The following is a 17,382-nucleotide window of genomic DNA, read 5'->3' as shown; positions in this document are numbered from 1 at the left end:
ATGTTTATCTCAAGCTGCTATAGGAAAAGAAAATTTAGCAAAGTAGTCATTTGAAATATTTTAAAATAATTACACAGCAACAAGCCAGAAAGCCAAAACATTTTCTTCTTTTTCAAGATATTCTGACTTCTTTTGCATTTCTACCTCTTGGAATAACAAGCCATCCTCTCTTTTTATTTCTTTTCTGTTTTGGAAAAGCTGCAAAAACACCTCTCAAACTCATGCAAATTATCAGTGTGTCCTGAAATATTTTCCTGAAACATTGCAAAGGCTGGTAATCAGATCTTTCAAGAATAAAACCGGGCTTTTTTTTTCTTTTTGGCTTCTGGTCTTAAACCACCAACATCTTTTTTTTCCTCCCAAATAAATATATGAATAGAATTCTCTTCCCAAACAACAAATGGATCATTTTCTTATTTTATTTTAGAAGGAAGATCTGGAGTCATTGTTGATGCAATTCAAGCCAACAGCTTCTACCAGTAAATGCCAATGGTCCTATTTTCTGTGCGTTTGATAGCCACGTTGCTTATTTATGGCTCTTTTATTATCCAGACCTGCTTGGCCGTGGATGAAGGCATTAAGTCAATTAATTGTGTTTGGATGCTGCAGGACTTGTGTTTTGTGAAGCAGCAGAGGATTGCAAGCTTGATTCTGAGGAAAGAGTCTCAGAGAGGGAGAAAGAGGATTAGATGGTTTTATGGGGAAAGCAGTGAAAGAGAGCCCACCGGCCAAGAGGCCCAGGTGTGAATTGAATGATGATGCAGAGAAGGCAAGGCGGCCAAAAGGAGCTGGCTCAGCTCAGTGGGATTCTTCCTCCCAGCCAGCAGATCAGGTCTCCCTCATGAGATCACAGCACACTCCCTCCTCCTCAGAGGTTTCTTTCTCTTTCTCTTTCTCTTCCCTTCTGTTTCCTTTACCATTCAGAAAGCCTTCTCCTTCACTCCTTCCCCTTTCTCGCACCTTCCCACCTCCTCTGTCTCTGTCTCCTTCTCTCCCATCTTCCTTTTATCTTGGATGCTTTACAGGACTCACTCCCTTTGGCTGGCAGGGAATTGATATGCAAGCTTTTGTTCTTTCAAGCTGTTTTTCTTTCCAAGAGACACAATACCTACCTTGTGTCATGTTCTCTTGTGTGTGACTAATGGTAACAGAACAGTTATAAGCTGTACATTTGTATTCTTAGAAAGCTTAAAGTAGTATGATTTTTAATAAAACAATTGTATTAGCACAAATTGTTTGCTTCTAAAACATCACATGTGAAAGCAAATTAAATGGCTTAAATTATATATGTCCATTGACTACTAAACCATTAGAAAGCAGAGACTAGTAATTCTTAGTTCCAAAGGCTGCATGAATTTTGTTGCCCGAAAGTTTCTAAGATGACTGTCTTTGGCTTCTAAGAACAAAAGGGCATCTGGGTGGGAGGAAATGGCAGATACCAAGACCAGTCATCTGCATCTGATTCCATTTCTAACATTCACTTTCTGTGCTGATTATCTCTTGACCTTTTGGATATAGCAATTAATATCAGTCATAAAATAAAAGGATTTAAAAACTATAGGTTTTCCCACAATTGAACTTTTACTGGGTGAATGAAGGAAGGAATGGATGGTAGAGGGATAGATGAATGGGTGAAAGATGGCTGGCTGGATGGTGAACAGAGGGATGAATGGTGGGTGAATGAAGAAATGGATAAGATGAATGGTGGATAGATGGATGAATGGATGGTGGATATGAATAGTCTCTTGGAGTCAAACCAAATCACCTGAGGAACATCAGCAACAAGTTTGCTCATTTCCAATTAAATGGGTGCCTGTTCTATGCAAGAGATCAAGGAAGTAGATGGATTTTTGTTTTTTTAAATTTTTTTTTATTTCCATAGGTTATTGGGGAACAGGTGGTGTTTGGTTACATGAGTAAGTTGTTTAGTGGGGATTTGTGAGATTTTGGTGCGCCTATCCCCCGAGCAGTATATACTGCACCTTATTTGTAGTCTTTTATCCCTCATCCCCTTCCCACCCTTTCTCCCTGAGTCCCCAAAGTCCATTGTGTCACTCTTATGCCTTTGCATCCTCATGGCTTATCTCCCACTTATTAGTGAGAACATATGATGTTTGGTTTTCCATTCCTGAGTTACTTCACTTAGAATAATAGTCTCCAGTCTCATTCAGGTCACTGTGAATGCCATTAATTCATTCCTTTTTATGGCTGAGTAGTATTCCATCATTCATTCATATATATATATATATCACAGTTTCTTTCTCATTGATTGATGGGCATTTGGGTTGGTTCCACATTTTTGCAATTGCAAATTTTGCTGCTATACACATGCATGTGCAAGTATCTTTTCCATATAATGGATTATTTTAAACGAGGTAGATGTTTTGAGGCAAAGAAGGAGAAGATGTTGTCCATGCCCTCAAAAAAGTTGCAATCTAATTTGGAAATAAGACAAAATAGAAATAACAATACACATTTGATTAAAAATTATATGGTACAGATTGTTCAAAGGAAACTCAGTCGGAAAAATATGGGGGTGGGGAATTGCAAGTAAGAAATGGAGTATTCAGGGAAGGCCTCATGGAAGAGTCCTCAACCAAGCAAGAGTTTAAAGGACAGATTACTTTTGAACAAGTGGGAAAGAGGGGCCATTCCTAGGGAGAAACAAATAAAATTTGGTGGCATCAAGTCATTTCTCTTTTACAGATAGTCTCCCATTGTTTGTTCAAGGGTTTTGAGGAAGAAACATCAAAATTTTGTCTTTTCTTCAATTGTATGCTCTGCTGCTAACACAGTATCTTGCACAAATGAGGAGCTGAATTAATTCATAGTGAATGAGTGAGTTGAATGAATAAATGGAGAGCTATAGCCAAAGTCTCTACCCAGACTATAGTCCCTCCTTGGGATTCTCGGCATGAAATGAAGCTCAACCACACTCTAGCATGGGTTGTATTGGATTAGATTTTTCCTGCACAAAGATCCCTGATAGCAACTTAAAATATGGATTGGGAGTAAGTTGACAAAATACAACTTGTACTTTGGCAATAATGGAGATAAACTAGTTTCTTCACATTTTTCTAAGAGGAACACTTTCATAGTTGAAATGAAAAGAAAAGGGCCAAAGGGGAAACCAGAGCCAAGCTTTGACACAATCTTAATTAAATACCTTTACTCCCAGCTTTTTAGAAAAATCAAATCTAGTAATATTTTGCCCATCGATTGTTCTTCAAGAGGATAATAACAAATCACTCCACTGGCTTTAGCCTTGCAACCAGCAGGGTGCAGTAATTTAATTAGCTGATGTGCTGTATCAGTAGTTTAGAGACTGCAGTTGTCTACTCTCTGAACTACATGGGAAGCTCGATTGGGAAGTGTTATGTCCTCTAAAGGTGAATGTCCTGGCCAACGGGTGGCTCGGGGAGTTTGCTAATGAGTTTTCTTTTCTTTTTTTTTTTGAGACAGGTCTTGCTATGTTTCCCAGGGTGGAGTGCAATGACGCAATCATGGCTCACTTGCAACCTCCACTTCCTGGGCTCAAGAAATTCTCCTACCTCTATCTCCTGAGTAGTTGGGACTACACAGGCACATGTCACCATCCCTGGCTATTTTTTAAAAAAATTTTATAGAGATGGGGGGTCTCACTATGTTGCCCAGGCTGGTCTCGAACTCCTAGACTCAAGCAATCCTCCCATCTCGGCCTCCCAAAGCGTTGGGATTATAAGCATGAGCCACCATGCCCATTCTATCTATTTTAACAACCCCATCTCCTATTCTGACTCTCTCTATTCCCTATTCCCTTGCTATGTTTATGCTTTATTTTTTTCCATTACCATGTATTATTATACAACATAGCTATATAGTAGTTGTCAGTCATCTCCCATGACAGTAAATGGGGTGAGAACCTTGTCACTTGCTAGTTGTACTCACTATGACTACTTTATCTTTGCCTGAGGCTAGAACAGTGCCAGGCACACAGAAGGCACTCAATATTTCTTTAAGAATGAGAAAATAAATTTATTGGGTTTTTGCTTTGCATATTTAGCCCTCAAAGAGCTAAGCTGCAAGTAAGAACTCCAACAAGACATTGTTTATTGAATACCCATTACGTGTGAGGCAATATGTTAATCACCTTACATTTATTAACTCATCTAATCCTCACGACACTGTGAAGTAGATACTATTATTACCCCTTTTATAGGTGAGCAGACTAATGAAGTCAGCCTGCTGGGCCTTGGGTTGTCAGAGAGAGATTCTGTATGAGGGCAATTATATTTAGGGCTATCCCCTTGGCAGCCTGTGTATGTTGAAAGTAAAGAAACCACTTGCATGATGATGATGACCTTGATGATGATGATGACCTTGATGATTATGATGACAACAACAATGATGATGATGATGACAATGGTGATGATGATGACATTGATGACGACAACGATGATGATGATGATGATGATGACAATGATGATGATGAGCTGATATATGAAGTACTAACCATGTGCTGGGCAGTACAGTGCAGTGCCCAGCACACGGTAAGTGCTGTGATATTTATTTAATCTGTACTGAAGCCTTAAAAAGTAGATGCTGATATTATCTTCAGACTATAGATAAGGAAAATGAGCATGAGATAAGTTAAATAGCTTGTTTAAGGTCACACAGCTACCAAGTGTCACAGTCTGGCTCCAGGGCCATGTAGAAATGCAAATGCCATCAAAGCAAAAAAATAAAAAGGAAAAAGGAAGTCCAAACAGAAGAGGATTCCAGAACTAGAGTCCACATCAACCTCGCGGATCCACAAGCTGGGACTCAGCAGATGCCCTCATCAGAGTGGAGTTATAAAGAATCCAGAGGCGAAGGCATTCTTTTTCCCTGAATAGACTTATACAATATTTACAGAAAACTGCTCATTGAAGAGACCATTAAAAGTGGAATCTCTTACCAAAAAGGACTTTTATACCTAATAATCACTAGATAAGTGAAAAAATTCATGCTCCATGGAGCTAAAAACACTCTCCCTAGGGGATGGAAGAAGCAGTCTCTAAAATAATAAAGGACATGTTGGATAATCAGTATACTAAATAATTTACACAAAAAAACACAAAAGGGCCCAGTTCCTTGCACTTACCTGAAGGATTTTTGTTGTTTTTGAATAAGGTTGTTTTACTTGCTTCTAGGTTATTTCTTTTTCCACTTGAACTGCCTCAAAAAGAGAACTTCAAAAGGAAAAGTTACTGGGAATGGAATTCAGTAATATTTAGGAAGAAGTGAAATTAAATATTATTTGATGCCATGATTCGTGGCTGTCCACACATAAGTTCCTGGCAAGGAGCTCACTTAGCTAAGCTTCAGGAAGAATATTCAATGGGTTTGTGAATTCTACAAACACACCATCATCACTCACTCACTCACTCTTACAATGTGGGTAGGACTCAGGGACAGGAGAGAAATAACCAAAGTCTGAGTTCTCTAGAAGCTCCCAGAGTAAAGACCAGAGGCTCCAGCTTTCCTATCACTTTTCTTCAGCCAACTAGAGTCTTAATAATTTAAACATTAATAGTTATTATTTGTTGAGCACTTTAATGAGCCAAGAACTATACTAAGTGCTTTCTGGTTATTATATCTTTTAAATTCTCACAATAAGCTCATGAGAGAGATAAAGGAATTAAGGCTGGAAAGGTGAGCGGCATTTACCCCAGCCTCCTAGCTAGTATGAGGTATGGCTGAGATTTGAACTGTGGCAGATCTCACTCCAGAGCCTGCACTGTCAGCCACCCCACAGTAGTGGTTAAGAACACTTTTGGAGTAGATTTGGCTCTAGACAGAGCTAAGTTCAATTCCTACCTCTAAACCTCACAGAATGAGGCCAGTTGAGAAATGGTTCCTCCAAATGAAAAGGTGGGCTCTTTGATCAGAAGAGGAAGTGGTGGGAGAAGAAACAGATTCAAACCAGCAGCTGTCATTTACACGTGCATGGATTTGTTTAGGAGGTCACTTTCCTCCTCACAGCCGGCAACAACATGATGGAATATTGACGCGTAGTCAAGGAACGCTGTCCAGATGTGACTGCCTTCTGAGAACCTGGGAATTAAGAGAGATAATTTCAAGGTACAAGAACCCTGAAGACAAGCCACATGCAATTCAGTGATGCCCAAGGCCACCTCTGCACTGGAAAGAGTGGTTTGTCACCTGTCGTCTCGAGTATCAGCTGAAATGTCATCTCATAGGGCATTAGAATAGAAAATGCTAGGCAGGGCAAGGTCAGCTGCAAGGTCTTTTTTTCATTTTCCTTTTTGAAAGGAGTCCAGCTTACTGTCTTAGGTCGGGGTCCCCAGAAGCAAACCCTGAGACAACTATTTAAGTGCAAGTTGCTTATTTGGTAGTTGATTCCAGGAAACCAGGAGGAAAGGGAAGCCAACACAACATGTTCATGGGTAGGCTCTTGCTGGAGGCATTTAGGGTTCAACCCTGCTCAGGACCTCCAGGGGACAATGTAGAGTGTGCCTCAGAGTCCAGGTACTTCTTCAACACCTCCCATCCATCACATCTTGAGGCTTGCTCCCAGGGGCAGCTCCCTGACGTTTCTGGTCCATCCTGCAGTTAGGCTGAGAATACTCAGGTGTCCAAAGAAACCTCCCAGGGAAAGAAGTAGAGGGAATTGCAGTCAGAAGCCACCTGGCTGGTGTGCATGGAGATTGGAGGTGCCAGGGGAGGAGGGCTAGGCACCAACAGTGCCTGCCGTGGGTGCAGAAAACTGTTTCTCTACTGGGAGAAAGGTGATAGCCTCTGTGTCAGTGAGAAGCTGAAGAAGCTACTTGGCTTCAACCAATTGTTGGCCATGCAAGAATGTGGACCCATTATTCGAGAGAAACTATAAATCTAAATTGTATTAGAAACCCCTAGATTTTCAAATGTCTTGGTAGCAAATTGAAAAATTTTAAAACACTGCAGGCTACACAAGCTCATGTGCTGGTCCCAGTTTGTAGCTTCTGATATAAGAGATCCTGATGCCATTGCTCAGTGTTGGTAATGCACTTGTTCCTTTCTTGAAAGGGCCCTCCAGCTGCCACCTCACAAGCCCTTCATCACATCCCAGGGAAGAACTCATTTTCTGAGTGAGGTTACTGCAGAGAACACATCTCAGAGTTGTCCCACCCGAGAGGTAGAATTCAAGGTGAAGGACTTTGCTAAAGGCATCACAGCTAGTTTGTGATACTAGGGTCTCCCAGCTGTCATCTTTTCTGACGATCCACCTGATAGTTTTATGATGATGCCACCTCTTTCAGGTAAGCCTTATCAGAAGTGGCTGCCTTAGATCAGGGCCTCTAGAGAGACAATATTTTCCCCCTCTTTTCCCACCTACCATACAGAGATAGAAATTTCTCAAGAGTGAATAGCAGCCATTTGATCCTATTTCTCTAATAACTTTCACACTAGGAAATTCTGTTCTCAACAGCCTTTCAACAGCATCCTAAAATGTAGAGTTTAACGGTAGACATGAGAACAATAAAAATGACTGTGGCAATAAAAGTGATTCTCTAAACACCCACAGACCACCTTGCACCTCTTTAAACTTCCTGAGAGGTCATAATCAGGGAATGAGGACCAGACTCATTCATTCATTCAGCAGGTAATTACTAGTGCTGAATGCCGGGCATGGTTCTAGGTGCTGAGGGTGAACCAACAAGCTCCCTTCTCTCATTCATAAACAACTTCTTCAGGGGAACACACACCCACATTGGAGAAGTTGAGAATGCAGCTCCAGCTTGACTTGAAAGAGCTGGGGCGCCTCCTTGACCAGATGAGGGTAACGCTCCTGACTTGCCCACCTTACAGATGTGTGTTGAAGTCAGATGAGGCGACAGGTGTGGAAGGAGTTGGGAAACTGAAGGACTCTTCAAGTTAAGGCATGTTTATTACTTGCCTTGTCTGTCCCTTTGGCCTTTCCCATGTGGAGGGGAACAATTGCATCTTGGGATCACACAGGATGAAGTGGTTAGGTAATGTCTTCAGTGTTTACCCCGAAGGAGGAGATGCCTGCTTTATCAATCGTTAGACAAAAAGGACTCCTGTCCACAAAGATTCACTGTTTCACAGCAAATTAAGGTGTTTTGCCTCAAACATTAGTGCTGGGAGATCCAAATCAAAGCCTGCAGCCCTGTGTTTGGATGTTTCTTATAAAGGTGCACTCAATAAATATTCATGCTATTCAAAGGAGTGAGAGCCAGAAAGGGTCACCTCAGCCATTCTCATTTAACCAGTGGGAAAATTGAGGTCCAAAGAGAGGAAGTGACTTGCCAAAGGCTGCTCAGCAGATTAGGGCAGAACAGAAGGGGAAGCCAGGTCTTAGTCCAAAGCACTTTCCACAACAAATTCAAAAGTGACCTTCCATATGAATGGTCTAGTTTATTCAATACATTTGTGCTGAGCACCTTTGGATGAATGGTCCTTGGGTAAGTGCCTTAGACAAGTGCTTTATTCAAATAAATGTCCCGGGTGCTTTTGGGGTTTTTCTGACTCAGCAGCTCTGAAGTGGAGCCTAGGAACCTACGTATTATGTATTACAGCAAATGCCTCTGGGTTATTCTGGGAGCCAGGCAAGTTTATGGAATGCCAGCCTGCATGGCCCGGGGCATGGTCTTAACCAAAGCTGGGCAGGACCATCTCAGAGCACACACTCCCAGGCTTCGCCTCCAGCGACACTTCATCATTATTTCACTGTACAGCAAATCCTCACTTCACGTCGCCAATATGTTCTTGGATGCTGCAACTTTAAGCAAAACAATATATAACGAAACCGATTTTACCATAGGCTAATTGATAGAAATAAGAGTTAAGCTCCTATGTTTCTGGTCACAGAAACATCACCAAACCTCTAGAAAAAAACCAAAACACTTCTGATATTAAACACTGAAATAAATGTGAACTATCCATACATCAAGAAAGATTAATTAAAAACAAGTAAGATAATTATTTACCCAATTATTCCAGTTAAGGATTTCAGGAGCCCATCCCAGCAGCTCAGAGCACAAGGAAGGAACTGACCTGGCTAAGATGCCATCCCATGGCAAAGCACACACACCCGCACTCACTCCAAATGGGACAAGGAGACGCACTAGTGAGCCTCCCATGCACAACTGGGATGTGGAAGGAAACCAGAGTATCCAGAAAAAATCACACAGGTATTGGAAGAACTTGCAGACTCCACACAAACAGTGGCCCCTGACGGGAATCAATTTCTTTTCCTTATCAATATTATAACAAAATGGCATTGAACAAAATGACATTATTTAAGGACCTGCTGTATTTCCAAAACCTTTCCAGGGTGAGCCTGATCCACACCATATGCTCAGGAAGTTCTGGCCTCGTTGTTAATTAGATCACTGCCATAGAGGCGGGGACACACCTGGGCTCAAGTCCCAGCTCCCCAATCACCAGCTGTGTCACCTGGGGTAAAGTTATTTACCCTCTTCAAAACACGGGGGATAATAGCAATAGAGCCCAGCTCAGAGGGATGTTTTGAGGATTAAATGGCATGATATGTGTTGGGCCTTTAACACAGTGTCTGGCGTATGGACACCCAAAGAATGCTAGCTATTATTTTTATTTTATGTAGTCTGGGAAACCTATACTTATCTGATAGGCGAAGACTCCACATAAAGCTACAGCCTCATGAACGTAAATAAGGTTGAAAGGGAGCATGTAACCAAACGTTTTGTACTGGACAGAAAAAAAATACAAAAACCTTATAAATCCAAGGCTGGGTATGGTGGCTCACGCCTGTCATCCCAGCACATTGGGAGGCTAAGGCAGGAGGATCACTTGAGCCCAGGAATTCAAGACAAGCCTGGTCAACATAGTGAGATCCTGTACCTACAAAAAAAATTGTTTAATGAGCTGGGTATGGTGGCACATCCCTGTAGTCTAGCTACTTGGGAGGCTGAGGTGGGAGGATCACTTAAGCCCAGGAGATTGAGGCTACAGTGAGCCATGATCGTGCCCCTGCACTCCGACCTGAAAAAATCCTATAGATAGGTAGTTTCAATAATAAACTTTGACCAAAAAAAAGAATCTGTTCCACTAGGTGAAAACTTCACTCTTTTCCTCCACATCTAAACTCTGTCTTCCTATATATTCTCCCCAGCTGAGGGATAATTCCCAGCATGAGCATTTCAGTATAGGAAGAGCTTGGAATGACCTTTGCATTCAAGCACACATTGTGGATTTCTCAGAAAATCTCCAAATCTTCCAAGGTTACTCAAGCACACACTGTTGAACTGATGATGTTCTGAATCAGGCCACTTTTTTTTTTAGCACCTTCCCTGATGAGGGGTTACCAGGAGCCATCCATTTTGTTGTTCTGCAAAGAAATTACCCCATTCCAGGGGATAAAACTGTTTCAAAGGAGCTAAGAAAATAAACACATTTTCTTTGTATTAAAGCCTCTGCCTTCTTTGAACTTCTCATTTTTAGAGTATCTCCACTGATAAGGACAAATGTAATTTTCACCATCAGTGGATCTGAACAGACAATTACATTAAGGCAAATAAGACAGGGTGAGGCCAATGATGTGAATCACATTGTATGCATCTCATGTGCAAACAAAACTCTCAGATAACAATGAACACCCTCGAAAAGCAGTCAACATTTTTTTTTTTGCATCTAATCAGGGCCCAATTTGCATAAACATTTCTTTACCTATCACCTCCACAAAATCAGTTACTGGCATTTGGAGATCTGGGAAGAGGCGAGAATTCAGTCAACATTTAAGACATTTTCCCTAAGGGAACTGCTCAACTCCCTTAGGAAGGGCTTACAGGTGCCTGGCAGAAGCCATGCCCTCCTTGCTGCAGCAGGGCAGGTTTACAAGGCACTCTCATGCGCGTTCCCTGATTGGTCCTCACCACAATACTCCAAGCTTGGAAATTCAGATCGTTTCTTATCTTTAACAACGAAGAGAAACCCAAGATTACAAGTGGTTTCATAGGAAATGGCAGGACTGGGATTGAAGTCTTACTTTCCTCTGGAGAAGCCTAGGTTTGCCTCTGAAATCTCCATCCAGTCAATGAGTATCAGCCAATCCAGTAGATTTGCAATGGTCTGATGCTGCTCTTACTCCCAAGCACAGAGGGAGACACTGGTTTAGAGCTCTGCAACGAAACAAAAACTTGGAAAAGGGCAGCAGGAACTGAGCTCTGCCCTGCTGAGGTTACCATTTTTGCAAGTGGCGTTTGAGCCAGCCAAGTGCGGGAAGCAAAAGGTTAGGCTCACAGAGTGAACTCCGTGTTGAGCTTTTGTGTGCGGGACAAAGGGAAAGAAATGATATTCAGGAAAGGAGTATGATGGAGACCATGGGGAGGGTAAGACAGGCCTGAAGCACATGTAGAGAAAGGCAACGGCCTGCTCCTTAAAGCCTCCCTAGTGCCTTGGCACCAAACAGAACAGAGGTCCAGGCAGATGTGCCTCGGAAAGGAAGTTGGCGGCTCGTGGGGTATTATTTGCAGGCTTCAACAAGCATGGCACTCAACGTTTGATGAGGGCCTTGGGTGCTATCCAATGTGGGGGTGCACTGGTGTCACAAAGCTAAGTGAACTCTCCCAGCCCACCCTCCACTCCTTGGCCATTGACTTGCTTCTGTCTCCCCCTAGCTGCTGATGTGGGTGGTGGAGGGCACTGATGCTACTTCTCTGTGTATGGGGGCAAGCATGGCACAAGAGGGAGGAAGGGATGAAGGTTGAGGTTTGCAGAATGGGTTTCTTTGGGTTTCTCCAGAGAAACAGATAGCCCATTAAAGGGTTCAGCCCTACGTTTTGCTACTTTATGCATCGTTCCCAGGGGGGGAAAAAAAGAGACAGAGAGAAAGAGAGAGGAAGGATGACAAAGGGCATTACTGGTGGGGAAAAACAGCTTGCAATCCATGACCTAGACATTTACTGGGGCTCCATCCAGCTCTGAGGCTCTAAGGTTTTCCCCTTTCTACCAAAAATGGACCTGCTTCATTTCTCTAGCCTAGTGTTTTCTTGCAGTGAGGTAAAATATCAGCAGGTATTTTATATGGTACTTGAAAAGCATTATTTTGATAGTTATGCATTTATTTTAAAGTATTGTCTCATGTTTACAGCAACTGGTGCTGGATTTGCATTTATGATAGTAATATGAAATGTCTTTTTAAAGTCGATTTATTTACACCTTTAAACAATGAGTTGCTTTCATTATTGAGTAATTATTAAGGAGTAGTGTATGTCTAACATGGCAATGGCAAAAAGCATGGCATCTCATTCACAACAGTTTGGTACCTGCTGTGCCAACCCAATTGGTGGAGTCGGCTAAGCACTAGCATAGAAGCCAGTGGAGTACCCAGCAGGACACCCAGACCCACCCCGTCTCATAGCAGGTCAATAGGAAACAATGGCTACTGCACAATAATTCACAACTGGCCATGCATGGCTCCCATCCCAGGGGCAAGGACAGGCTAAAGACACAAGATATAACAGGTGATGGCAAAGCAAAGGCACTGCCCACAAAGGGTAGAGTTGGGGAAGACCCATGGTCGGGGGGAAGGGATAGGACCCTTTCTGAGCTTGTGTCCAACCTCTGCCCTCTAGCCTAGCTGGTCTATACCATCCTATATCCCCGCTGTTTACTTTCACCTCCTTATTTTTATGTTTCCCATGACTGAAATGGCCTCTGCTCTCCTGTGTGTATTTCAGAATTCAAGTCCCACCTCCATAAAACCTTCCCTGAAACTCCAATAGCATAAATGTTCTGGTGCCTCCCTTTGGCAATTTCCATGCTCTGCCCCATATCGCTGCACCCTGCCTAGAGATGGCAGGAAATGCGCCCCATTGATGTTTGAGATGATTTAAGGGTGAGCTGACTCAGTCTTAAATAACATTAAATCACAAAGTGAGAAAGTCACTCCCTTCTGCTTCTGCTTCAGTGTGTCCGATTAAATCAAGAAGAAAGTCTCAGCTTGCAAGTAACATGTCTTTAACAACCACATCATTTGCTAATCTCCCCTTTTAACAAAGAGTTTTGGATGAGAACCCTCATCATGTAATAGTATTCGTCCAGAACTTAACATTATTTTGTTTTTTATATATGTATATATTTTTTAACTAAAGCAAATTATTCTGGGTTTTCATTTGAAATGGTGATTATTAAATCAACGTCTTTAAATAAAAATCTAGTCAACTGGAAGAAAATATTAGGCAGTAGCACATAATGCAGCTCCATGTAAGGTGCTGTTGTGTGGACATGGAAAACATTGGGAAGGTGCTATAGCAATGACCAACATTCAGAAAACATGGCAGCTTTTCTGTGGGTACAGTTAATCTGTTCATCTCCACAAGGCACAGATTGACTGGGATGCCAGGAGTGAGAGCCTGGCATCATCCTGTCCTGGCTTGTTGACCCCATCCTCCATCAGCTAGACTCTGTCATCCATAGAATAACAAAAAACAAGCAGTAAGCAAAAACACCAAATAGCAGCAACAACAACAACAAAACAGAGAAACAAAACACACTGGAAGGGGACTGAAGACTCATAGAACCAAGAGGAAGTGTGAAACTAGGGCAACCCAGTGACCTCTGAAGACCAAAAAGAGGGAGCATAGGAGTTTTCTGTGGGACGCACCCACCACTACCGTGAAAGAGCCCTGACTGACTATCCATTGGTGTGTTCAAAGTCTGTTGAGAGTGTTTGACTGACTGAGCTCAAGTCACAAGCTGGTATGTTGCTACCAGGGGACAGAAGAGGAAAGCACGGCCCCTCAGCTCCCACAGCTAGTAGCCAGGCACTGCCTCCTCACAAGACCACACTCAGTGGGGATTTCCTCTAACGAGGAGGGCTGCGTGGATGCTTAACAGCCCAAACATGACAAATGTTCACAAACACACACACACACACACACCTGCCTATGCTGCATTTCATCCCTGCTGCACTACCTAACGTACCTCCCTCTCAGTTATCCTCTCTCTCACAGGTATATTCAATGTTTCCCTCTGATATAGTTTGAATGTTTGTCCTCTCCAAATTTCATGTTGAAATATGACTTCCAATGTTGGAGGTGGGGCCTGGCAGGAGGTGTTGGGGTCATAGGGGTGGATCCCTTATGAACGATTTGGTGCTACCCTGGTGGTAATGAGTGAGTTCTTGCTCTATTAGTTCGTGTGAATGTTGTTTGTTTAAAAGAGCCTGGCCTCTCTCTTGCTCCCTCTCGTGCCATGTGACACGCCTACTCCCCCGAGCCTTCCGCCATGAGTAAAAGCTTCCCGAAGTATCACCAGAAGCTGAGCAGATGATGGTTTTATGCTTGTACAGGCTGCAGAGCTGTGAGGCACATAAACCTCTTTATAAATTACCCAGTCTCAGGTATTCCTTCATAACAACACAAAACAGACTAATGTACCCTCTTTACTTGCCTGTTCCCTTGAGCCTGTAAACACGTTTGAACCTCTCTTATCTTTAAAATCCCTCCTTTACCATACTTTACTTATAACCTATTCCCTAAGAGTTGGAAAAGTGGTCTTCACTCACCACCTGTACTTCCTCACCACTCATTCACTGCCCATCCCACTGCAGTCTGACTTCTGACTTCCCAGCCCTGGCACTCCCCTGAAGCTGTATTTTCCAGGGTTAACAATGAACATCAAGTTATTCAATCTGAACAGTACTCTCCAGTCTTGAGGTCCTTCGGGTGTTGATCACTCCCTGTTTTTCTGAAACACTCTTCCATCTTGGCTCTGAGACCCCTCACATCCAATTTTTCATTCAGTAGATGTATATGCATCACCATGACTCACTAGAGCAGGCACTGTGGTCATAACTGGAGATACCATAATAAGTAAGTTGGCCAGGGTCCTGTCCTGAAGGCACTGAGAACCTAGCGGGAAGACAAGCAACTAGGCCAAGGCCATAAAGCCTGACACTCAGAGGTGGTACTCAGCAGTGGAGTGGGTTGGATTGTTGTCCCCAATTCTTCACTTCCTTCCTATGATGAAATTGCATGCCCATGACCTCTGCCTTGTGAATCTGTACTATGGAGTCTGCTTTCCTGCCCCTCTGACTTTGAGCTTGGCCAGGTTCCTTGCTTTGATCAACAGAATGTGAGCAGATGTGACAAAGCAGAGGCTGTCTATGTGCTTACAGCTAGGCTTGGCCTCTTGCACTTCCACCACCTGCAAAAATAAGAGCATGTCCTAGAATGGAAGCACATCCTAGAATGAGAGACATGAGGAATAGACCTCATCAGCTGCAGCCTGCAGCAGAGCTGCCCCAGTTAGTGCCCCATGATGGGCAAAAAAATAAAATATTTGTCGTTGTGAGACACTGAGATTGTCAGTTTTCTGTTATATTAGCATTATAGCAGAACCCTGACTTTTTGTGTCAGACTGCTGACCCTCTGAGAGCACAGAGAGTGGGATCTAGCCTTACAGGGGTTGATGTGAGAAGGAGGTGTTGATAACTAAGCTGAGTCATGAAGGATGAGTAAGAGTTGGCCGAGAGAGTGGGATGGGGGGCAGAGGATTGTGGGGAGTTCCAATGGAAGAAGTAAATGCACTGAGATGAGAGAGGAGCCAGTAGGCTTGGAACAGACTCACTGTTAACTCTAGCTGGAGCGTGGAGTGCAGTACCTTGTTCCTCTGCTTCTCTGGGCCATCTCAGCACCTCCTATGGCTGTCTTTATCATCTTTGTGCTGACCTCCTGATTTTACAGCTCCAACTCAGACTTCTCTCAAGCTCCAGGATGCCATCTCAATGGGGCTCTCAAAGTCAACATGTCAGCATGTCCAATACTGACCTTCTTAGACCCCTTACACATGTTCTTACTGTGCTCCTGATCTCAGTAACAACTTCTGCCCCCACCCTTGCCAGTGCCAAGGCCAGGAGGCTTGGCCTCCTCCTGGAGTTACTTAGTTCCCCGCTTAGCTCTACATCCAATAGGTTCTGTCTAGTTTACCTTCTTACCTCCCACACCTGCTCCTGACTTTCCACTCCTCCTTCCACTGTGAATAGCCACAGTGTTACTGGACATCTTGACCTTGTTCCTAATTTTACTGGAAATCCTCTGATATCACCAATAGTAGGATGCATGTTAGTGACTTCTAATGTATACATTTATCAAGCTGAGAATTTCCCTTCTATTCATAGCTAAGACATTTTAAAAATAAGGAATAGGTGTTAATTTTGTAAATCATTTTCCTGAATTGATTGAAATAATCACATTGTGTTTATTTTTTAATGAGTTAATGAGATATCCTGAGCCATCATAAACCATACTTGGTGATGATGTAATATTCCTTTAATTCAATCCTTAATTTTGTAGAGGGACGGGTTCTGTTATCATTCTTGTGTTGATTTCTCCCAGTCAACATCTCCAACTCAGACTTTCTGCATTTATGTTCATGAGGGATATTGACATATCTCTTTCTTTGTAATATTATGTAATATTACATGACATATTTTAGTAATATTATTAAAAACTCATACAATAGGTTAGAGCCTTTTAATCATTTTCTACAATCCAGAAATTGTATGTGTATGTGTAAGTAGGTAGGTAGATAATGTTTACAATATGGAAATTATCCATTCCTTAATGGCTTTATAGAACTCACTTATTAAATTACTGGATCTAGGGTTAATTTAATAAGTGAGCTCTATAAAACCATTAAGGAATGAATAATTTCTAGGGTTATATCTTTGATTGCCTCTTCAATTGCTTGCATGATTATTGGTCTTCTAAACTCCAGTCAATTTGATTTTATCAATCAAATTTAATGAGTTTATTTTCTACTTTATTAACATACATTTTTATTAACTTTATTTAGCCTTTTTACTTTCTTTGGTTTGTTTTGTTACCTTTTCTAGTTTTCTGTGTTGAAGATGAGCTCATTAATTTTCACTATGTCTCTGCTTTCCATTGTATGCACTTAAAGCTATATATTTTCCTCTGAGTACCACCTTGGCCACCTCCCATTGGTTTTGATTTGTGGTGCCTCTATGGCATTTATTTAAAATGGCTTGTAACATCAATTTAGCTATCTTATATGGCAAGCCACTTCAAATTGTTTTTTGGCTCCATTTGGACATTTATGTCTTCCACATATACAGGTTGAGTATCCCTTATCCAAAATGCTTGGGACCAGAGTGTTGCGAATTTTTTTTTCAGATTCTGGAATATTTGCATATACATAATGGGATATCTTGGGAATGGGACCCAAGTCTCAACATAAAATTCATTTATGTTCCATACACCTTACACACATAGCCTGAAGGTAATTTTATATAATATTTTTAATAATTTTGTGCATGAAACAAAGTTTTGACTGTGACTCATCACATGAGGTCAGGTGTGGGATTTTCCACTTCTGGTATCATGTCAGTGC

The 17,382-nt window shown here is 42.2% G+C and overlaps 2 long non-coding RNA genes across 2 annotated transcripts in view; one reads left to right on the top strand and one right to left on the bottom strand.

The window, feature by feature from the left end:
- Positions 1–17,382, top strand: part of LOC109023605 (uncharacterized) — a 36,801-nt gene that overhangs the window by 1,862 nt on the left and 17,557 nt on the right. The gene's annotated exons all lie outside the window — the stretch shown is intronic.
- LOC115931081 (uncharacterized) overlaps positions 1–17,382 on the bottom strand; it is a 48,715-nt gene that overhangs the window by 23,074 nt on the left and 8,259 nt on the right. The window contains exons 3-4 of the long non-coding RNA XR_004067648.2: positions 5,839–6,075; positions 5,123–5,210 (exon numbers count right to left, since the gene is read on the bottom strand). This is a non-coding gene — a long non-coding RNA (uncharacterized lncRNA). The remainder of the gene's footprint in view (positions 1–5,122; positions 5,211–5,838; positions 6,076–17,382) is intronic.

The sequence above is a fragment of the Gorilla gorilla genome, chromosome 18, assembly GCF_029281585.2.
Source record: "Gorilla gorilla gorilla isolate KB3781 chromosome 18, NHGRI_mGorGor1-v2.1_pri, whole genome shotgun sequence".
Lineage (NCBI taxonomy): Eukaryota > Metazoa > Chordata > Mammalia > Primates > Hominidae > Gorilla > Gorilla gorilla.
Note: the sequence above shows the minus strand (reverse complement) of the source record. Positions and strands in the feature narration are given on the sequence as shown.